The sequence below is a fragment of the Anastrepha ludens genome, chromosome 6 (genome assembly GCF_028408465.1).
Source record: "Anastrepha ludens isolate Willacy chromosome 6, idAnaLude1.1, whole genome shotgun sequence".
Taxonomy (NCBI): Eukaryota; Metazoa; Arthropoda; class Insecta; order Diptera; family Tephritidae; genus Anastrepha; species Anastrepha ludens.
This window is the reverse complement of record NC_071502.1, coordinates 82,841,437-82,866,018: the sequence shown is the minus strand read 5'-3', so window position 1 is coordinate 82,866,018 and position 24,582 is coordinate 82,841,437. Positions and strand designations below refer to the sequence as shown.

General features: G+C 34.2%; 1 long non-coding RNA gene across 1 annotated transcript in view; it reads left to right on the top strand.

Moving 5' to 3' along the window:
- LOC128867737 (uncharacterized) overlaps positions 1-24,582 on the top strand; it is an 87,834-nt gene that overhangs the window by 1,141 nt on the left and 62,111 nt on the right. The gene's annotated exons all lie outside the window — the stretch shown is intronic.

The following is a 24,582-nucleotide window of genomic DNA, read 5'->3' as shown; positions in this document are numbered from 1 at the left end:
AAAAAACAACAAAAACAAAAAAACAAATTGTTTGCTTTGATTTTGAATTCGTTGCTCTCACCCACCTTACGGCAGCACATACAGTTGCATGTACATTTGCAAAGTTTTTTAGTATTATCGCGCGTGTTTTTGTCAAGAAGTCAAGCAAAAAACAACAAAATTTAATTCTTTTTTTAATTTCGCATTCATTGCTCTTACTCGCGTTGTGGCTCATACATACATATGTACATATGTAAATATGTATGTCGGTATGTGCAGGCTGCATTATTGATGCAAAGTGATTTGAGGCACTGCAGGCGACTTTTCTAATTCAACTCGCGCTGACTAAGCTTATGAATGCCTAACAGCCAAAAAAAAAAAAAAAAATACAAACTCACATATGCGCATTCATTTTGCAAACTTGCCAACGTCTATCTATGTTTTTGCTATTTTTTTATATCTAAAACAACAACAATAATCTGAGTGCATTGTAGTGACAGGCAGTCGCCGCCTAAGGGGGCAGGTTACTCTCATCCCACCGGATGTGTTTGCAAATGCAGATCAGCTTTCGAGCAAAAATTGATTGTTTCCACACATGGGCGTGTGCGTGTGCATATGTGTGTGTGTGTGTGTGCGCGTTAATATGCGCCGCTGCCAAATAATCAATTTGTTGTCTTTGTTTGTTTTTGCTATTCTTGCTGTCACAATTGAAAGTCGGCAATGTTCTGCTTAGACTCGCTTGCTGCAACAAGGTCAGTAAAATTACACCGAGCAGCAGTCGGTGTGGAACGAGCACGATTTTTGTTGTTGTGAAAAATGATACTTGTGCCAGAATTAATTAAATTAAGTCACTGTTTTTGATTTGAAAATTCAATTTATAAGAAACAATTTTATTTGGTTTCTACGCAAATATTTTCTCTTCTATTTGTGTGGATAGTTGGGTGTACACAGGGTGCTCCATAACGTATTAATGGATGGCCAGGGGGGGTGTTCGTTTACTTAGATTACCAAATAGAAAAATAAAGAAATGTGTTCATAGTAGAAAATCGGCCGTTGCTACATACAGTCTTAGGGAAAAGTTTAAGACCAAAAAAGTTGAAGTCAAAAATATTAAATTTGGGGATACTTTATCAACTTACCTTCAACTGTACAAGTCAAGTGATAGCATAGCGTTTTTGTTTTCTCAAGCGGAACTTCAACATTTGAACCGATCCATTAGAAAACTTGCTTGCATTTCCTTTAAAAATTTGAAGCTAGGTTCCTTGATTCAAGGTTCATAAAAACATTATATTTGGCAACCCAGTAGATTCTTGTAATCTGGATATTGTAATGGATAATTTTTTTCGGAAAGTGGGCAAAAAACAATCATTCAGTCGACTTCTTCATCATCTCGGAACGCTGTATTAAAAATCGCCAGTCGTAGCTAGTTTATCAGCGGTGACCACTAACTTCACATACTATCGAAGAAGTAATCCGAATTAATCAAATCCCATGCCCTAGGATTCTTTCTCTTGTTCCGAATGGAACATAGGTCGACTCCTTGACATTAAGAATAACTATCAATGATTTTTAATGGCATGAAGTCGATTTCGTCAGATAATGGAGAGCTTGCAAACACGAATCTCAAAAACAGCAATTGGAATGATTTGCAATCAGGATGGATTTGCTTTCATATAATTTAAACTCATACATCCATGGCTAAACGCTTTAATAAATGTTTAAAAAACGCGATTTTTCTAGATTGTTGGAAATTATGCTAAATTGTTGCTATTCACACTTTAATAAATGTTTAGAAAAGGCGTTTTTTCTAGATTGTTGCTATTCACAAATCAGGTGATCGTCTGCTCAGGCTCGTCGGCTTAGGCTCAGGCTCATCCAAGCTATTTGATTTCGCGCTCAAAACGAAACATTCCAATCAGGTATATTCTATGCAGATGACCCCAAAATCTAGCTGCACCAATCTTAAGTTAAAAGCTAACAATAAAGGGTCCTTCAAAAATGACGCCTAGATGTCAGTAGTGAATAATTCCTAGACGATACCTTTTTCTATGGCATATTTCACATTTGTCAATGTGTCACAATGGGTAAAAATTACTGCTTGTTCAATAAGTTTTGCTGCCCGATAAAAGAGACCCATCTGACTGTTGGCTCACTCTTCATATGAACGCAAGTGAAGCTTCATTTCAATCTGTCAATTCATTCTTTGTTTACAAGCCATTTAGTACCGACGTGTTACAGTATTTTCTATAATTGAAAAAATCAAGTATACTGCAGTAGTTGTAATTTTATTTTTGAAAAGCTTAAAAGCAAAGGAAATTTATGAACGAAAGCTGAAAGTGTTTAAGGTCTTTTCGCCATCAATTAGTACAGTAGAAAGAAGGGTTCCTGAATTTAAAAGTGATCGTACAAGCCTTGAAGACGATGCACAGCAAGGATCTACAAAACAGCAACAACACCAGAAATCGTAAAAAAAAATGCAGGATATCGTATTGGAAAATCGTCAAGTGACTGAAAGAGATTTAGTAGAAGTCCTAAGCATCTCATTGGGCACTGTAAGCAATATGTTGGCTGAAGTATTGGATTTTAGAAAGCTGTGTACACAGAGGGTGCCGCATTCACTAACATTGGAACAAAAACACATTCGGTCGCAACTTTCTCAGCAACCTTTAGTGCGTTTTTGAAAGCATCAAGTGGATTTTGTGAGTCGATTCATCACAACGGATGAGGCATGGATCTATCACCATGATCCAAAATCAAAACAAGAGACTAAAGAGTGGTGTGAACCTGGTTCTTTACCTCCGAAACTAGTTTATGTCCAGAAGTCCAGAAATCGGCCAAGAAGAAGTTATATAGTATCAGTTTTTTTGGGATGCGAAAGGAATTTTTTTGTTTGTGGATTAGTTGCAAAGTGACAAAGCAATAAATTTTGAATGTTAGTGAAAACTTTTAGACCAGGTGAAGGAAAAAAATTCATTAAAAAATACTTAGTTGGCAAAAGTAAAAAAATCTTTTTCATCACCAGGTGAAGGAAAAAATTCATTAAAAAATATTTAGTTGGCAAAAGAAAGAAAATCTTTTTCATCGAGCGCATTTTGACAATGGCTAATGATTAATCCATGATTTAAAGTACGAATCGTTGCAGCATCCACTGTATTCACCAGATTTGACCCCTAGCGATATCATCTGTTTCCAGACGTGAGAAGTGTTTCATGCGTGAGAAGCGTTTTTCATCAAATGATGAGGCCATAAGAGTTGTGGAAGCGTATTTTGCAGCCCTTCCAGATTCTTACTTCAGGGATAAATTGGAATCTCGTTGGAACAAGGGTATTGGTGTTCAGAGAGATTATACGGAATAACAAAGCGTATTTCAAACCATAAAAATGTGTTTTTCTTATCGTACCGCAAATCTTATTGAACAACCTAGTAAGACATCTTTAGCACTTGTCAAGTAGACAGTGTGTACAATTTTACACAATAGCACAACGCGTTAAAATTAATCCATCTTTAAAAAAAACAAATCGCAAAATTCGTAATCCTTTTGGTGGAAATATTCATCCAAATGAGACGATCATTCAAAAGCTGGTGGAAAAATTTAAAGAAACTGGTTCTATTGAGATAGGAAAAGGACTAGCAGCCAGACTGGTGTTTTTTGTAAAGTTAAGTCTGTGTGAATTAGTCAACTACGATTCCAAAGCTGAAACACAACATTCGGATCGAGATTGCTGAACTCAGTGCGATAATTTGTGAGCGAGTTCCTGAACATTTTGATTATTCTATGACAGTTTGTAGAGCTGCTCATGGTGGAGATTTAAATGATGCCATTTTTCACGTACATATGATTGTTATGAGTTGTATTTTGAACAAAAATAGTGAAACCTGAAGTAATCTAGATTTTTGCATGTTTTATTTTAAAACAACAACTAGGCGCGTTTTTTGAAATACCATTTATAATTAACTCTTTCGAAGATCAAGCCCAACCTCATATTTTTACAGAATGTTTCAAAGCGTTCGCCTTCGTTCTTATTAATAAACTCCTTTGGTATTAAGGAAAGAGAATTAAAATTTTCCCCAAGTTTTTCAACGTAAAAGAGGATTCTTGTAAAAATGTGTAAATTTGAATTACTTATAGTAGTAAACACTTGTTCAGGCATACCCCAGCGAACACATTGTGGGTTTATCCTTTTTATTAATGATTTGCCAAATCAATTCTTTAACCGTTTGCTGCATGAATTAAGAAAGCGTTGAAAAGAAAATTTCATTTGATGTCTGATTGAAATAGTTTTCAAATATGTTTTGAAAATTTTATCTCGTGAAGGATGAAAATTTCATATCAAAATGGTCAAAAATGTTATGTGGTTTCGTATTCAAGGGAATCTGCTCCTAATTTTAATTACAAATTTGATGGTAAGGCATCAGAAAATAATAAGAAAACTAAATACTTCTGTCTAATTTTCTATTTGAAACTTCAAATTTAAAAAAATGGTGTACACCATACAGTATCTAAAGCATTTCCAATGGCTGATCTTCTATGTAGGAATTGAAAAACTGTGACCGGCGATTTTCCCGGTGTAATTACTATAGAGACGCTGTACGTTGCGTTGGTACTTCCACTTCTGGATTATTGCTTCATAATTTGGTATCCCTACAATCTGACTCACTCAAATAAAATACATAGAAAATTTGCGAAAAAGTTTGAATAACTTTGAGTTATAAAATACTTCTGAATATTTATTTGGGTGGGCGCAAGCTGTTGGGCTGGCAAAGCTTGACTGGTTGAAAAAGTTATTGTTAGTATTTTTATATAAAATATTATATTTTTAAGGGCGCAAAATTCTATTGAATTAATGAACTGCTTAATTTGTATTATCCTGATCGTGAATTTAGTCATAATGGGCTGTTTAACCTTCATGTGCCCGGGATATAAAACTTACGTACCCGGTCGGCTTACTACATTTGTAGTAATTACGTAATTGCATGCAAAACCAATGTAATGTTAAGAAAAAAATACTTGTATGGTGTTTTTTTTACTTGTACGTGTGTAATAACCTTTTTATTTAAAAATATTGAATTCAGTTGATAATTTTAATACAAAAAATGTTTTAATTTTCCGGAGTTGAACAGCATTTTCCCAAAATATATGTTTCGGCTTGTGCATTACACACTGCTTTTTTGCACCAACTACAGATTTTTCGTGTGTTGTTACGATTTCCTATTTCACAGTATTGACAAGGTACAGGATATTTTGGTTGTTTATCGTTGGAAATATCAGGTAAAATAGATGAATCAACATTAGATGTAGTAGAAAGGGATCGATCTAGTGCCATTTCGATAGCTTTACGTGTTTGATGGAATCCCAGCACCCGGGGAACTTGAGAGCGCTGTTCAATTGCTGGCATAAAAAGCTGCTTAGACAAGCTCCGCAAGAAATCGCGCATCTGTGCGACGGTTATATGGATTGTTTTCCGAGTAAATGATGAATGATGCAAGTGCACTTATGTCCAGCATGTTATAAAACATGGCCAAGGGCCAACGCAATGTTTTGCGTTTCGTTGAATATGCAGAAAGCATTTTATCCATTGCGTCGACGCCTCCTTTGTTTGCATTGTAATCAAGGATGTATTGCGGCTTGTTTTTCTTTTCAGCTACAATTGAATTTGTCAAAGGTGTGCTGGCAAGTATTATAACTGATCTGCCTCGTTTTGGAACATAAGATACCAAAGAAAACTTTCCATCGAGAAACCCGAAAATGGAAGATTCTTCAACACGATTGCGGTCAGCCTTCATTCAACAGTACCAAGAATAGCAAGACCTTTGGACATTAAATACTTGCCTAAGTTTAGCGATGTAAAAAAATTGTCACAAGTAATAGTCCTTCCGGTGTTCTCCCAATGGCATACTAACCTTTGCACAACACCTTCACTACGTTATTTGCTCGACCAGCATTTGAGTTTTTTCCAGTATATATTTCACTTTTGAGTGGATAGAACGCTATTAGCATCACATGCAAACCAAACCTTTATCCCATACTTGGCAGGCTTAGAGGGTATGTACTGAGTAAACCTAGTTCGACCGCGATAAGCAAATAATTGTTCATCCACAGTAATTTCTCCAGATGGTTGGTAATATTTGCGCAGATTTGCGTTCATTTGTGTCCACAATTCAGATATTGGAGCAGCCTTATCGGCTTCTAGCCTAACTGCTCTTGTACGCTCGCTGTCAAATCTAATGAATCGAATAATTTCTTTGAAGCGTGGCTTAGGCATTACTGCTCGATAAAAGCAAATGCATTCTTGGCTCCATAGCACATCCACATCTTCGTCATTTGATTTATTTACACCTGCTAGTAACACAAGATCTATAAATGCTCTTAGTTCAATTAAGATTAATTTCTCCCAGATTATTTTATCTCCTTTTCGCGCGTTTTCATTCGTATCTACTAGAATTTGTTGAACCATTGATGGCTGAAGTCAACTATAAAATACTATTTTGCATACATTTTATATGGTTACTACAAATGTAGTAAGCCGGCCGCAAGATGATGTTTTTTTCAAGTAGGGTCTAGAGGTCAGGCAAATAATAGTTCGAGTGTTATTATACTCTTAATTGACTTTGATTTGATAATCAGGAAGCTACTAAAAAATTCGGGCATTGTTGTTTCGGAAAATTTTTTTTATCTCACTTTTTTTCACAATTTACTACAAATGTAGTAAGCCGGGCACATGAAGGTTAAGGTGGCCTTGTACAAATCTAACTTTGCTACTATATCACGATGGACCCGATTATGCAATAATTATTCCGAAGTTATTGACTTTAATTTAAATGTACACAACTTGAATTTATCTAAAATGTTTATTTCATTTAGATATTTGTAAAAAGCTCTGAAGCTGGATTATTATATTACAAAAAAATAAATAAACAAAAAGTTCAAATTAAAATTTTCAAATAAGTTAATCGTGCGACAGACGAAAAGAGTTAAAAGTCATTTTAAAGTGAGGAGACACAGATTTCTGGGCTCGTACCAGAGGATGAAGGCTTACCGCCAGTTCAGCTGTTGATTTGGAAGAAAAAATTGACTTTGTGGATTTCTTGGATGCAATGTTGGAGGCAATCGACCAACATAACTGCGATCAAAAGTTGATGAACAGTTAAATAAAACAAGAATCGAAATATTTTTTTTTTCAATTATGTATTTCATATTCAGCAGAAATATCTATAAGGGTATTATATTTTTTATGTGTGAAAAGACTAAGAACACAATGATTGTACCGATGTATTAGTCGTTTAGGAATCTGCTCGCTTTCAAAGGGCTGGTTCGATTCCTTGCACTTAGGGGCCCACAATCGATTAATCTGGTCGCAGTGCATAAAGCCTTAGCCTAACCAGTACAACGATTACTCTTACCAAAGTGAGGCACAATTTATTGTCTCGTAGAAAAAGCGTTTTTTATTAGCCCTCATCTTGCCAATGGCCCTTAGTAAGGCAGCATTTTTATGTTCTTTCAACTTTTTTCTAAATAAATATTGAAAGCAAAGGAATACTACTGCAGTAAACTTAAATCACTCACTAAAAAATTAATTAAATAAAAATCTTATTCCGCCGAAAACTTTACGAAGCACTTACCCTTTCGATCCCAAGATATTCAAAACGAATTTCGAGTCCAATGCGCCTTTTGCTTGAACTCTTCGCGAATTTAATGCGATCTCGAATCCCATATCGTTAGAGTTAACAATTACTAAAAATCAATTCTACCCTTTGTTGCATCATTTAATTCTCTGATGTAATTTTTATTGTTTTCTTGAAGTTGTATTTAGTTTTAGCTCGTTTTGTTTCCTATTTGATTCATAAATTCTTTATATTAGCACTAAGTCAATAGTCAGTAAGAGATTTTGTGTTTTCTTTTTGACTAAAACTTAATTAATAAATAAATAAATAAGTAAATAAATAAAAATAAATACTATAAAAACAAATATTGGGAGGTTGAATTAGTTTTAAAGGTGACACACAGATGGCGCTATTTATCACTTTATCGCGTTGGCAATACTGAATATATATTCATGACAAAGCCTCATCCCTAGGGTTTGTTTATCAGTATCTGTCATTTCGCTGAAGTATAAACAAAGCAGTGTTTTCGTGCTCCGAGTATGTCAACTTTCGTGCCGTCGAAACGCAATTTGCGGGAAGCTTTGCTTTTCTGCTTCAATTTGAAAAAAAATACAGCCCAAGCCCGTGAATTGCTGCAGGAGGCCTACCCAGACCATACTCCGTCGATTTCAACATGTGAGTACTGGTTTCGGCGATTCAAAAGTGGTGATTTTCACACCGAAGACAAGGAGCGTCTTGGCCAGCCCAAAAAGTTCGAGGACGCGGAATTGTGGGGAATTGGTAAACGAGGACTCGTGCCAAACCCAAGAAGAGCTTGCTGAATCATTGGGCGTTGATAAATCAACCGTTTGCAAGCGTCTAAAAGCGATGGGAATGATCCAAAAGCAAGGACATTGGGTCCCGTACGAGTTGAAGCTGCGCGACGTCGACGGCGATTTTTTACGTGCGAATTGCTGATCGAGCGACAGCGACAAAGTCGGAAGGGTTTTTTGCATCGGGTGGTGACTGGCGACGAAAAATGGATCCACTACGATAACCCAAAACGCAAAAAATCATGGGGTTTGCCCGGCCACGCATCAACGTCGACGGCCAAGCAGAATATTCACGGCAAGAAAATCATGCTCTGCATTTGGTGGGATCAGGTCGGCGTCGTATATTTTGAGCTGCTCCAACCGGGCGAAACAATCACGGGGGATCGTTACCGACTGCAATTGATGCGTTTAAGCCGGGCATTGAAAGAAAAACGGCCGGAAACGGTAAAAAGGCACGACAAGGTTATTTTGTAACATGACAACGCTCGGCCGCATGTTGCTCAACCTGTCAAAAAATACCTTGGAACGCTTGGCTGGGAAGTGTTACCCCACCCGCCGTATAGTCCAGACATAGCTCCCTCCGATTATCATTTGTTCCGGCATATGAGTCTCGATTTGGCGGACCAGCGGTTCTCCTCGTACGAGGCTACCAAAATATGGGTTGAGTCATGGATAGCCAAGCAGCGGCCAGAATTTTGGAGAAACGGCATCCGGAAATTGCCCGAAAGATGGGCGAAAGTTGTAGCTAGCGATGGCCAATACTTCAAATAAAATATTTTGTACCGTTTTTTCACAATAAAGCCCCAAATCTTCGAAAAAACCTTTAAAACTAATTCAACCTCCCAATATTATAAATAATATAATGAAAAATAATGAGGTAAAGTTACTCTTTGTGGAACTTTTCCTTTCTATGGGTACTCCAACCTATGCATATTTTACTTTGAAGAAATCAGGAATTTTTTGGTACCGTTTTTAAAGTGAAAATACTTATACAAGAACCAATTTTTCAACAGAAAAATTCAATACCACACAAATGCACTTCAAACTCAAAAAAGGAGTATAGCTGCTTACTACGACGCCAATAAAGGTTTTTGGTTTGAGAAGTGTTACCTCTGAATGAATATAATCAATTTGATTTTTCCCAACACAGAAAGGAGGAAAAGATGTACGTTTCATGCAATTCCAATCGTGTTAGATGAATTTGCACAACCAGTCCCATGCAAACATTTTACGCAAGATGGCCGCATTATTATAAACATTTAAGTAATCTGTGAATTTTATGCTAAATTTAAAGTTCGCCTAATAGAGTTTTCAGTAATTTAGTAAGACAGTTGTATCTTTGACGGTATAGAGTTCATGAAAAACTAACATTTATTTATTTTTTATTTTTGGGTCCAAAATCATTAGGCATGAGCACTACTTGGTAAGTTAGAGTTTTGAAGTGCTAATGGCCGATCTCTGATACTAGACCATGTCAATGTAAAAATAAAATATTTTTTAAATTGAAATCGTAAAACAAGTGAGACTTGTGTGCAACAGACTATAAAAACAGACGACGAAGCGAAATCAGTGAATCAAAATCTGCGTTCCGAAAGGCAGACACAGCAAATAACAGATCAAAACAATCGCCTGAATTTTCGAATTGTGAATAAAGTTATTTGCTTTTAGCCTCTAACTGTGGTCTCACATGGGTCTCAAAGTTAACAGTGATCTCCTGCCAAGGAAAACGGGAAATGCTATTTGTATTAATTTTAATATACTTTCGGTCCCTTAAAATAAAAATAAATTTTTCTTGTATTAAATATTTTTAAAACCTACTTTTCACCTGCATAGCCTTTGTTTTAAACAATTCTACTAGGAATTGCTGGCAAAGTGTTTTCACAGATTAAGGATCTCACAGGAGGCTCCAAGCCCAGTTTAGTAGTGTGAAAAAGAAATGGCTACTATTAAAAGTTGCGCCATAGTATGAGTCACTCGGCTACAAAGGGCTTGTGAATGTTAAATGTAATAAAATAAAAAGAAAAAAAAAAAAAAAATTGCTGTTTTTTACTGGAAGATTTCAGAAGAAAAACAAAAACAAAACAATTTTAGTTAAAAAACTTTTTTTTCAACTGGAAGATTTCAGAGAAGGTAGTAGATTACATTATTTTATTGTATATATAATTGGCGCGTACACCCTTTTTGGGTGTTTGGCCGAGCTCCTCCTCCTATTTGTGGTATGCGCCTTGATGTTGTTCCACAAATGGAGGGACCTACAGTTTCAAGCCGACTCCGAACGGCAGATATTTTTATGAGGAGCTTTTTCATGGCAGAAATACACTCGGAGGTTTGCCATTGCCTGCCGAGAGCCGACCGCTATTTGAAAGAAAGTAGATTACATTGCCATTGGATTAAAAATGCTCCGGTAAAAAAAAATTCCGATGGTTGCAATCAAAAGCTGCGCTATGGTATGAATCTCTCGGCTAGAAAGTGTTTGTCTTCCATAAAACAAAATTAAAAGAATTTGAGGTTTTTTAATTTGCAATTTTTTTATTTTTTTTGTTAGTGGAAGATTTCAGAGAAAGAAAAGAAGAAAAAAAAAATTCCAAAAAAAAAAACAAAAAAACTTTACTGGAAGATTTCAGAGAAGCTAGTAGATTATATTGCCATTGGCAAAGTATTTGTTTTCTCCACAAAAAAAAAAATTGAAAAAAAGAACAAAAAAAAAATCTTAAAAAAAATAAATTAAAATTTTAAATATTCTAATTTTTAAATTTTAAATTTTTTTTAACTGGAAAATTTCAAACAAGGTTGTAGATTACATTTCCATTGGATTAAAAATACCATAAAAAAATATGAAATTAAAAAAAAAATTATAAAATTTAAAATTTTTTTTTACTGAAAGCTGTCGGAGAAGGTGGTAGATTACATTGCCATTGCCAAAGTATTTGTTTTCTCCACAAAAAAAAAAATTGAAAAAAAGAACAAAAAAAAAATCTTAAAAAAAATAAATTAAAATTTTAAATATTCTAATTTTTAAATTTTTTATTTTTTTTAACTGGAAAATATCAAACAAGGTAGTAGATTACATTCCTATTGGATTGGATATTTGTTTTCTCCACAAAAAAAAAAAAATTAAAAAAAAGAACAAAAAAAAAATCTTTAAAAAAATTTATTTAAAATTTTTAATTTTTAAATTCTTTATTTTTTTTTTAACTGGAAAATATCAAACAAGGTAGTAGATTACATTCCTATTGGATAAAAAATACCATAAAAAAAATTATAAAACTAAAATTTTTTTTTTTACTGAAAGATATCGAAGACTTAACCAACAAAAACGTATGGTTTGGTTGGAAGGAAGCACCTTCCAGCTTGTAGTTAATGCAAAACTATCCTAAAGTCATTTGCAGAACGAGAAATCGCATCTGAACTGCGTTCAAAAAAAAACCAAACAAAAAAAACATGCAAGTAGATAGGACGAGGTAGGAGGTTAGGCTACTTATCGAAGGGATTACTCTTTGTAAGTGGACATCAACATACACATTTTGAATTTTGAAGAAATAAAGAATTTTCAGTTGTCATTGTTTGAAGAAGAAACAGTTCTGCAAGAAACAAACTTCCGCTCGAAAAATACAAGGCCTTGCAAATGCACGTTAAGCTGAAGACTTTTTAAGAAGTTCAAACATTTTGAAGTGGTCCCCATTAAGTAAAGGCCTTAATGTTGTTCAGAATTTTTTTGAAGGGCGATCGCTTTGCTGACCGCAAGCCTGCCAAGATTGCTCAACTGCAGTAATGCTTATTGATGCATGACAAACTAAAGCCTGAATATGGTATTTAGTCAATTCCCTACCCTAAGCTTTCAATGTAAATTTGTTCATTTTGCTCTTCAGTCGTTTAACCTTGCAGCATCTTTACCTACCTACATATAGCGTTCATTGTAATTTCTAGATTTGAAACTGCTTGAAAATAGAGCTGTCCAATCACTTATCTATGACTTGATTTGTGATTATATCAGAGGTCGGCAAAATTGACTTTGCGAGTGTGTTGATGAGCATAGAGTATTCGCCCTGCACAGCGGTGAAAAGAGTAGTATGATATTTAAAGACCAAATGTTTTAGCAATGAAAAATTAGTACTGCTGTTCTCCACTGTTAAAATTATAATTTATAAAGTATATTTGTATAGTAAAATAAGAAACGTCGATTCTGTAACAAACTTCAATAAAATATTAAGCAATTTAATCACCTCATACCATTTACTTTGCACTTAGTCCTGGTTTATTCGAAAAGAAATTAAATTAACGGAAAAAAACCATATACTTCAAAAGGTATATTAGTTTATCCAATATTAATACTATATTTATATACTTTTGGGGAAATTTGTGGTTAGAAGTATATTTTAAAATGGTTTGTATTTAATTTATTTATTTGCTTGGAACAAATAAATTTTAAATCAGAAAAAAATTGTTCGCAAAAGTACGTTCCTTTGAGTGATAATATCTCAAAAGAAAAATTCTTTGAGTTCAGGATGCAAACTCTTATCTGAATTTCTCCAGAACTTAAATATAGCGCTTCCCTTGGAAAATTGGATATCGCTTCGTGAACTACCTATTATTTCTATTTGAATTTCAAAATCGCCCAAAAGGCACTGCATGTCCTCAAATGCATTTGAAATCATAAAATTATTATTTTTTCAATCATTTTATTGATACACTCAAGTATGTCTACTGTAGCATAAGAAAATTACAAGTGTAGGCTGTGCTTATTTTGGTTCTTTGGTGACAGAACAACTACTGATTTTAATACCTTAAGATTACGGATGTGGACTTTACTGCTCGACCTCTGGATCATATTGACTGCCCTGATCTATTTAAAGAGATATGTACCGAGTGTTCCGTGTTCAAGTTCCTTTTGCTTCGTATTCCATTAAAGGAAATGAAAAAAATTAAAACTAAAGCAAGAACTGAGTTAACCGTATTGAAAAATATAAACCTTTTGATTTGCTCTGGATGCCAGATTACACGGCAGTACCTGGAAATTATGCCAACCATATCTGAATTTTCTTGAGGAGTTTAAAATGGAGCAAAATTAAGTTTGAGAATTTTAGCTTTGTAGCAACCAAAAATTTACGACGCTTTATTTTTAGATTAATTACCATAGATTCAAAGAAGTTTAAAAAAAATGCAGAATCTTTTGGCTTCTGCTTGTGTTATTGGATAGCTGTGTGAGAACTATCAATACCGATAACTATGGTTTGTCAGCTGAAAATGGCAAATTGTGTTAACATTCCTGTTCACTAAGGTTTGGCAAGTCACAATTAATCATTTAATGTTTGCAAATTGTGGAAAGTTATTTTAAAAAAATTATTCTGTCCGCGAAGTTCATAGACCACTTCATCCACATTACGAGCGGTTTAAACGCTGGCGGTAACATTTGCCTTTATTTCTTTCGATATAAAGGAGTAGCCGCCGCTACGGTGAATGGTGAGCGCTATCGAGCCAAACTGACTGAATTTTTGTTTCCGAAAAGTGAAACAACGACGAAATTCGATTCGATTAAGACGGTGTAACTTGCCATACAGCCCGCTTAACAATCAATATATTGCAATATTCGAGCCACCATTAAAATTGGACTGATTGAAAGGGCCATATAACGAACTATAACAAATGATATTAAAAAAATAAATGCGATTATCTATTATCTATCTGATTAAATTACAAACGAAAAAAAAATTATTCCAAAAACATTTTTGTTTTGTTCTCATTTTAAATTCTCAAAATCTTAAGAAAACGCCCGATATTAAAGTTGTCGCCATATCTGAGCGTCAACATAACGATATTTTTTCCATGGCGAAAATGGCAAAACTGCGGTTTCAAGACATAAAATAAATTCTTATAATTTTTTTTACAATATTTTATTATTTTTATAAACAGAAAATTAGGCAGCACCACCCCGATTTGTATGAGAGGCTCACCCTTACTCTAAAGCAACCTAAATCGCACATAAGGGCATTGATAAACGCGCCCAACTGAAGTATAAATAAAACAAAATTGCGTTTTTAGTTTTTTCACAAATCTGTGACTTTTTTTTTAAAGGACCTTCAAATTTTCAATAAGTTTGACGTGGTTCAAAAAAAAAAAAATCGTATAAATCTAAAATTGTGCTAGTAATGGAAATATAAGTGTCAAATGGAATAGGATAGTTCATAAAATACTAAGAATTTTTTTCATAGCTATCCTCTAGAACAACACCTCAAAATGCCCTTTAACGTTGTTACATTTGAATATCCTTTACGCTTTTCATTCAAATTCCTTAAAAAATATGTTATGTGGATTTTTGCGCGCCCTAACACCAACTCAAATTCAGTTCTCTACCTTCTTTACCTCCGGTTATATACGGACTAGGGGGGTCTTCCCTGCAAGCAGCTGCATGCTTTATAATTTTTTTTTTTTTTTTTTTTTTCGGATATCTGAAAATGGAGATACGAGTATATGCAAAACCACTGGTCAAATATCGTTAATCTGCGTTTTTAGATTTTTCACAGAATGGCTGATTTTTTTTCTAGAGGACTTTAAATGTTCAAAAACAAATTAGTATACATTTAAAAAAATACAAATTATGGAAATGTGAGTATTAAATAGAAGAGGATGGTACATTAAATGCTAAGAATTTTTTTAGTTATAGTTATCCTTTGATAAAAAACCTCATCCTTTCAGAGTTGCTATCCTTGAATACCCCTCCCGGTTTTATTACAATAAAATCCCCTAAAATTAAATGACTCGAATTCTTATACGCACTAACACCAGCCCAAATTTAATTCTCTAACATTTTTTAATTAAAAAGATGTTAGGTAAAGTGGAAAACTATTTTTTTCTGTGTTTCACCACAACGTTCTTTTATTTGTTATCCATATTTCTGCACTTTATGATCTATTAGCCCTATTGAAAATTTATTATTACGTTTCGTGCTAAACGCTTTTTTTGTGCTTTGCATAAAAATTTCGACTAAGTAGATTACACGTCCGAAATACCACTAATCTAAAGTAATATTCATGCAGCAACTAGCTGGAAAGGCTATTATGCTAGTTTACTCGTATTTAGTGGCATTAAAAAAATTGTGCATATACAGTGGTGGTAATAAAAACGTGAACACTTGAAAAAAAAAAATGCATATCTTGTGCCTTGCTGCTCTTTCTCAAATGAATAATTTTCGTTATATGAAAATTAGTAAAAATATATACGTACAAGGTGGCGCAAAATTAATTAACTTAAGGGAAGATTTATAATTTTTGCAAATAACGTTGTACGTCAAATATATTTGATACTTGTGAACTAGACAGCAGTAGTATACGAGCAGACACACATGGAGCCCCTTACACTAAAAATATAGATTTCTATCACAGTGAAAATGGTGTTCTCTTTTACAAAGGGGGAGAGTAGTATTTAAAAGAAAAAATTTATTATTTATTCATTTACATCTATACTTACAGCAACAGTATTCTTAGTAAATTATTTCTTATTATATAGCGGCTGCCGTAGCCGAATGGGTTGATGCGTGACTACCATTCGGAGTTCAGAGAGTACGTAGGTTTGAATCTCTGTGAAGGCCGGCGGGCCAATTAGATGTCCTAAATTCAGTAGTTTTCGCGAAGCGTTGTAGGATGAGAAAAAAAACAATTAGCCAAATGAAGTTTTGGGGATAGTTTAATATATATTTGAACTAAAAAAAAAAAATTTATACAATCTCCAACAATATATTGTAAGCCGAGTTATCAATAGATTCCCAGAGCGCCTTCCCACTGAAGTATCCAACTTCTGTACAAGATACAACTTGCAATTTTCATCTGAAAACAAAAAAAAAAAAAGATTATTAATTTTGATGTAATTATCTTCGATGTGAACTAAGAAAATTGGGAGAAACACGTAAAATTCGAATTTTTGGGGAAGGTAGAAAAAAAAAGTGGTTTTTCAAGGAAAAAAACCATTCAACTGGGTAAAAACGTCGCTTAAAAAAAAAAACAAAAAAAAAAAGATTATTAATTTTGATGTAATTATCTTCGATGTGAACTAAGAAAATTGGGAGAAACACGTAAAATTCGAATTTTTGGGGAAGGTAGAAAAAAAAGTGGTTTTTCAAGGAAACAAACTCTTCAACTGGGTAAAAAAGTCGCTTAAAAAAAGTTTTTGGATGTTCTTTTTAGTTCACATAGAAGAGAAAACATTACTGAAGATAACGCATTTTGAATGAAATGGATAGCTCGTTTAGTTTTTTTGCAATCGTGTACATAAATTAGGTAAAATCGTGAAAATGAAAAGCCGAGAAAACGCGCTTCAAACTACAACAATAAGCGCACGGTTGCTCGACGCCGCACTACGCTCGGCTCTGTAGCTCTGCAAATACTTGGAATTTAACTCTGAAAATTTGTGTCTCATGTTCTTGAATATCTAAGCTATTGATTTCAGGAAAAAAAAATCGATTTTTTTGACCTTTTAATTGGCCCGCCGGCCTGAAATGAAGAAAAAGTGTTTTCTAATAGCGGTCGCCCTTCGGCAGACAATGGCGAACCTCCGAGTGTATTTCTGTCATAAAAATAAAAAAGATATCTGCCGTTCGGAGTCGGCTTGAAACTGTAGGTCGCTCCATTTGTGGAACAACATCAAGACGCACGCCACAAATAGGAGGAGGAGCTCGCTAAAGACTTGAAGGATAGTTAAGGACTTGCTTGAATTGCGATTAATATAAAGATTTATTTTTCGCATTTAATTTTAGGGTACTTCTTAGCACTATGTTAATACTGGACTGACTGCCAACATATTTGACAGTCTTATTTATACTTATACCTCATTTTCCTGTTTTAGCTACACGACTTGTATATTAGTTCCTTTGTTTGCCGTTTAGGAAAAACATGCTTATCTTTTGTTATCCTTAACATATGTTTTGATTTGTTCAGCCCTGCATGATTATACTTAGAATTTACTTAACTATTTTTATTTATTATTTGTGAATGAAATCATTCCTTAACTCTCCCCTTCCTAAATTAAATCGTCGCGATTTATACCGAATTAATGTTTGTTCTTTGTTCTTGCCTAAATAATTTTTACAGTTCTAGTGTAAATATTGTTGCAAAGGGCAATTTCCTTATCGGTGAAACTTTTTGCATGCTTTTTTCTAAGTGGTGTGAATTTAAATAGTTTACAATGATTATTTATGATAGGATATTTTTAAATTGCAAGGATAGGATTTTTAGTTCTTATTAAATATTTGTTCGTATGATGTGGTAATCTTTTTTTTTAATTTCCTTATTTACGAATTCTACGTAATTTTTATTACTTGTATATTGTTTAGTCCGTATGCTACCTGCAATCTTTGTAGTGAAGGGTAACGGTCCTATGACATTATTGTCCTTTATTAACCTATCGATTTCTGCTCTATACGTGTCTATCCCTACAGTGTAATTTGCATAATTTTTTCACTAATTACCGACTGTCTTAACACCTCCAATGTCATCTTGTTCAAATTTCCGTTCCATTCTAGTATCAAATCAAATCCATTTAACTCCTCTACCTCAAAAAAAATCTTCATTCATAAACTTAATACTTTGTCTCATATTAATTATAGAATTCCATGCATTGATATCACTTGTAATGGTTTTACTTTTTTGGTTATATTAAATTTTAAAGTTTTCTTAACATAGTTATGGGTTGCACCTGTATCTACTAAAACATTATAATTTACTTTTCCATCATTCATTACTATACTGGTCAACCCGTTTATTAGTTTAAATACTTAATTACTGAATGATTTTTGTCTACCTGCTTCTACAATTGAGCTAGAGTTGCCTTCTTCGGTTGTTAAGTTGTTGTTCCGCATGAGTTTTGGTTGTTGGTATTGATTGGTGAACTGGCCACTGTTACCTCGTGGTCTTTTCCAATTTTTATTGTTTCTATTCACGTCGTAGCAGTTGTTTTGATGCTGAATTGGTTGCCTAAATGTTGTGTTGCCAGACGTTGTGTCCATGGGTTCTGGTTTTGGTAATTGTGATGGCGGCTGGTTATAGTTGTATTTCTGCTAAATCATGGTGTTCACGTCCATTTGTTCCATAACGTCAATGGTGTCCAAATTGCTTCGTGTACGAGTATTAACATTATTACGTTTCTCCACAGATTTTCTCATCTGCTGCTTTCTATGAGAATTAGATCACTGTTTTTATTTTTTTAATGGAAGAAACACGAATAGTTTTTCTATCACTATTTTTTCTATTTCTTTGTTCACTGTATTTTCACTTCTTTTCCTAACAGCCTTTAATTTTTTCACATAAGATTTTGTCCTTTATTATGAAGGATTATGTATGTTTGTCTTTGCTGCGACAAGGATGACTATTTTTTGGTCCGCTCACTGGAGCATCAATGTATATGATACTCCTGGCAGGGTCGCCTGTTAAAGACTTTGTTGATAGTTAAAGACTTGCTTGTCTTTGAAAAAATATAAAATTTATTTTTATTAATTTAATTTTAGAGTAGTACTTAACACTATGTTAATACTGGTCTTTTAGGTACACGACTTGTATGCTGTTAAGGAAAAACATGTTTATCTTTTGTTATCCTTAAAATATGTTTGGATTTGTTCAGCCCTGCATGATTATACCTAGAATTTACTTAACTATTTTTATTTATTATTTGTGAATGAAGTCAAACCCAAAATGGGTGTAGGCGCTGGTGTATATTATAGGTACAGTAAGCAATAATTCGTAATTAATCAATTTTCAATAAATACCTCTTAATTTAGTTTTCGATATTTTGTATGAACTTCTTTATTTTTATTACCGCTTGATTTTTACTTTTTATTTATTTTATATTTATTTTATTTTTATTACCGCTTGATTTCTGCTTGGCATCGAATTGACTAAATTCTGCGAAAGAAATTTTATTACTTTATTTTCTTCCAAATAGATAACAAAAATTTACAATAAAATATAGATTCAAGTAGTTGTAAAAAAGTTGAAGTTGTAGAAGGTATTAAAAAAAAGAAATAAAAGAATAATAGTAGTAGCAGTAGTAGGGATTGAATGGATTTAATTGAGAGAACGTTGAGTGCATTCAGCAATAGTCGGCAAGGTAACGAAGCAAGTCGCCAAGCTTGAGATATATCTTGTATTTAGCGATGCATTGAGATTTATCAGGATTAAGGATTAATCCCTTTTCAGAAGCCCATCTGCTTATAAATCTTGCTGGCAAATATCAATGCAATTAAAGGGGCAACTAACATGTAATTGAACATCATCGGCACATATATGGACATTATTACTTATACTTTTAATTACCGAATAAAGTGAGAAGGAAAAATTAAAAACACTTGTCAGTTTACAAGAATGCACTATGTGGCATTATTCTGAAAAGCCTAGTAATCTGCTCGAAAATGGAACTTTTCTACAAGTATTGATGGATGGACTGCGGTGGCTCTCCAATATATTTTTATAAGCAATTCCATACTTCAAGTTTATTTATTCAAAATAGTCCCCTCTGGCATCGATATACTGTTTTGTGCGTTCTAAAATTCTTTCGAAAGGTCATTGACGGGACTGTCCTTCAGGATGTTGGTAAAAGCCTTTTGGATGGCCTCTATGGACGCATAACGTTTTCCTTTCATGGCCAAATACACACGACTTAAGTTTGGACTTCTCAAAACGCGATTTTTTGGGTGGGGGCTCGTCTGGGGCCTTCCATTCGGCACTTTGATGCTTAGTTTGAAGTTCATGTTAGAAACGCCACGTTTTATCACCAGTCACAATGTTGTAAAGGAAGTTCTCGTCTTTTTTCGCTTCTTTAAAGAGGTCGTTTAAATGTTGAATTCTGAGCAATTTTTGGTCCTCAGTTAACTTGTAAGCCCAAATGATCGATGTTTTGGAGATACTCAACTGCGGTCCCATGAATTTCAACGACGATTTTGGTTCATTTTTGATACATTTACGAACAACTATCTCTGAAACGCGTAAACCATCATCAATCATCGTCATCGATAATCATCGCCATACACTTTTTTTATCAATCGAAATGTTTCGATAAGCGTTTTACCGATTTTAAAGCCGAATTTGATAATAGCTCTTTGTTCGAGCCTCATTTTTGTACCTATAGCACAAACATACTGACACTTTAGACGCAATAACTTCGCTTCCACTGAACCGAATGTCACTAAAATTTCACTGGAAGTCAGCTAAGAAAGCACTCATTAAAAAGATGGCGCCATCAAAAACATTTTTATGACATCAGTCTTGTTTATTTTGGACTTCTCCTTGTAAATAACACGCCTTTTATAAGTGAAATATATTCTATAACATTTCCTAATACATTTTTTAATGTTATAGGGAAACCATCTTAAGTGGCATCAAAGCAAAGCTTAAATTATTTTTATTAAATAAACTATTAAAATAATAGGTATATAGCAAAATATTGAAAATAATTTAGTTGCGTACTTCTTGGGAGTCCCCTAAAAAATTTTCAAACATCTTGCCCGCTTTAACCCGCTTTGAAGGTCCAGAACTACCTCTACCGTCTATTTCTATATCCCGAAAAATCATTTATATAATTAAATCATCTATTAATCACTTTAAAATTAAAAAAGTACTTAATTGAGGACAGACCTCTGGCAATTTTTACCTTCTACGATTATTGCCTAGCTTTAAATCATCGAGATTTCACAAATCACGGTGGACACTTTGACTAACAATTTTGTATAGAACTGGTGTAAAGAGTCCTACGAAGTGCAAGTAGCAGGAATTCCTGGATATCGCCAAATTTAAACTACCAAAAATACCGGTGTCTGTAGTTAAGAGTTGAAGTAAAACATTCCCAATTTATTTACCGGCGTACATCTTAAGGTATGCAATTTTTTTGGTTTTAAAGAATTGCATTTGGATTCATCGGAAAAGCAAGTATTTATAATTGGCGCTTTTATCCTTTATTGGGTATTGGGTCCTCTTATTTGCGGGCATGTGTTTCATAGCAAAAATACTCTAGCCTGCTGAGGGGCGACTGTTATTAGAAAAAACTTGTTTGGTTTCGAGCCGTCCATTCGAGGATATTAGGTGAAGTAAAAACTTCTCAATGTTCTTACTTTTATTTCGTCGATGAAATTACCATAGCTTCTGATGCGAATGCTTCCACAAATAGTTTTCTGACTAATCTACAATTCCGACTCGACGATTTCAATGATTTTATCGAAATATCCGGCGATTTCGGCTCAGCGGAGCGAAAGCGCTCGAATCCCCGCTTTGTTATGTATTGCATTCGACATCGCACTGGGTTCACAGGCAGCACAAATTGGTTTGGCCGCCTGCTCCGGCTTTTTATATGGATCATAGTGGTAAATTTTTATGTTTTTTTTTTTACTTTGTTTGGAATGCTGTAACATATAACTAGCTTCACCAAACAAAAAAGTATTCAAACAACTTTTTTAAGGCAGAAAGTCTTCTTATATCACCGTTCATTATAAACCAAGGCGATTTATAACTGGATCGTGCGATAACTCTTCCTAAAGACTACTAACAAAAACATTCAAAATTTTTTACTTGGCTTAATATCTCTCTGGAGTCGTAATCCGTTCAATTCTTTTATTTTTTCGTTCATTCTAAGCACTTTTTACTTATTTTTTATCAAAAGTCGCATTTTTCATTGCTTTAAGTAAATAAGTCCGCCTCATTTAGATTTGTCGAACCGCTCATGCACTCAACTCTGCTTCAAGTTTTTCCACAAACACCCTTCTTATGTACCTCGACATTGAATATTGATCACGCAAACACTATTTTTAATTAACAATTTGCACTAGCTGTACCTTTTCCTATTCCTCTGAGCCTCCAGCAGCCTGGACGTCATTTAAAATTTGCTTTTTTCAGCTCCATTAAACTCAACTCAGCTGCTGATATTCTTGAATGCCTATTTTAGTATATAGTAAGCATTTTCATCTCCTCGCGTTTGCTAATTTTTTACACCCTTTGGCTTAACATAGTACCGTTAGAAAAGTTACACAGCTTCAAGTTAATGCATTTCATCCGTATTAAAACTTCTCTATACAGGTTTTAGTTAGCAAAACGCCAACGTAAAAGCCTCTCACTTGCAGTTAGTTTGCCTGTTTGCATTTTCACGTCCGCCACTGTATTTATTTTATGTGTGCATATTAGTTTTGATTGCGTGCCGCATTCTCGCACGCTTTAATTCGCTTCAAGCAAAAAAGCTATTTTCAACATTCGAGCATAAAAATTCGCTCGATTGCAATTGACACTCCCCCATTGTTTATTTGTGTGAAAATGCCACAGCAAAGTGGTCATGAAGGCCTCTTCATCAAAACCAGCCACACCGCACGCTGCTTGGGCTACCCTCTAGGCGCCCTTGCTTGCGCTGAAGTAGCAAACGAAACAGCAAATTTTGACAGCACTTTACAGGGTTTTTGTTTTTGTTTTCATCTTTTGTTATTTTTTTTTCTTTGACAATTTGTGTTTTTTATTAGCATTTATTTGTTTGTATTTTTTACGAGTCAACTAACGCGCAAATAAAAATCATATAAATCTTTATATGGTCGCTAAAACATGTCAGTGAGGCTTGTTTTGCTGGTTGATATGAATAGTAAATGTTAATAGAAAGGTACTTTGACATCTGTGAGCGTATAAATGTGTGTATGTGTGTGTATAGGTGTGACATTCGGAGGAAAAATGAATGTGGCCAATATGACATGTAATACATACAATAATGTGGATGAATGCATATTTTATTTATTTTATTTGAAAGTGATTTTTTTTAACATAAAATGTGACACAAAAATACACAACACTATTTGACAATTATTTAATTAAAAAGTTATGAATAATTAAGCAACGAGTAGTGCTGTTGAAACTGTCTCAAACCTAAATGACTCGCGGGAGTGTGATTGGGCTGTTAAGCTTAAAAATTACATTTTTTCGAGCAAGTAAATACATTTAAATTAATTAAAAATATTATGGTAATATGAACATAATTATAGATGGGGCTCCAACATCCAACAGAACTTTGAACTTTGCAACCGAAGCACACCAACCGCTCTTGAACACATTTTGTTCTGCTGTCAGCAACTTAAACGTGATCGACAAAGTGCTTTCTCCAACGATAATCCCATTATTTATTTCACTTTGAATTATATAAAAGACTAAGCTTCTCCAGAAAATTCTAAACTAATTCCACTCAATTTAAAATGTTTTAGTGGCATCGAAATACTTAGTTTTCGTATATTTATTTTGTGATCTCCAGAACGCAATTACAATAGTTCACAACGGACATAACAAAAATTTATAAATTCAAATTCCTTTATTTATATCTTCTTTTTTTAAACAAAATTAGCTTACAACATAAATCATATAAGTTATTTGCGGTAGGAGCTATGTCAGCTAGACCTTAAGCACGATAATTCCATACTTATTCCCATTCTTAAGTTAGGTTAGGTTAGCTAGGTTGTTTGTCTAAGACAATACACTCGTTAGCTCTGAGGCCTACCTACCTGTATTTCATTTCCATCCTCTAAGCTGCTTAAACAACTTAGGTATTTTTAAGAATGCAAAAGAGGGTGAGAAAGTTTGCAAATTTCCCAGGTCTTCAAAGAAAAATTTGCACGGCTTCTTTGAAGTGCAGGACATTCACAGAGGAGGTGTAGTACCGGCTAAATTTGTCTCCGCAACTCCCGCATAAGTCATTGTGCGGTACACCTATTCTACTGGCTGGGTGCCAATAGTACAGTGGCCCGTTATAACACCTGTGAGGACGCTGGTAGTTGATATGTTGAATCTTGTTGAAAAAAAACCTTGCAGTTAGTAGTCATAGAGCACCTTCTATCGGTTTCCGTGATTACGTTCAGGTCAATCGCTGTATATTAATTCGTTTAATGTAATGCTTATGCCCTCTACCACTCGCTGAAGATCAAGCTCAGAACACATCCTTGCACACTCGATGAGAGCGCACATTTTATTCCTATACAAGCTAATCGTTGGACTTTTATGAGATTCTTTAGGTAGGATTGTGTTTGCACCGCCTCCTATCACACGAATGCTCCATAAGCTAAAAGGGGATTTCCTCGGTGTTCCTTTTTCAAGAAAGTTTTAAGTCCAGTATTATGCCAAGATATTTGTCTTCGTTTGATAGGGTTAGTGTTACTCTATCTATAGAAGGTAACAGAAAACTCGGTATCTTATATCTT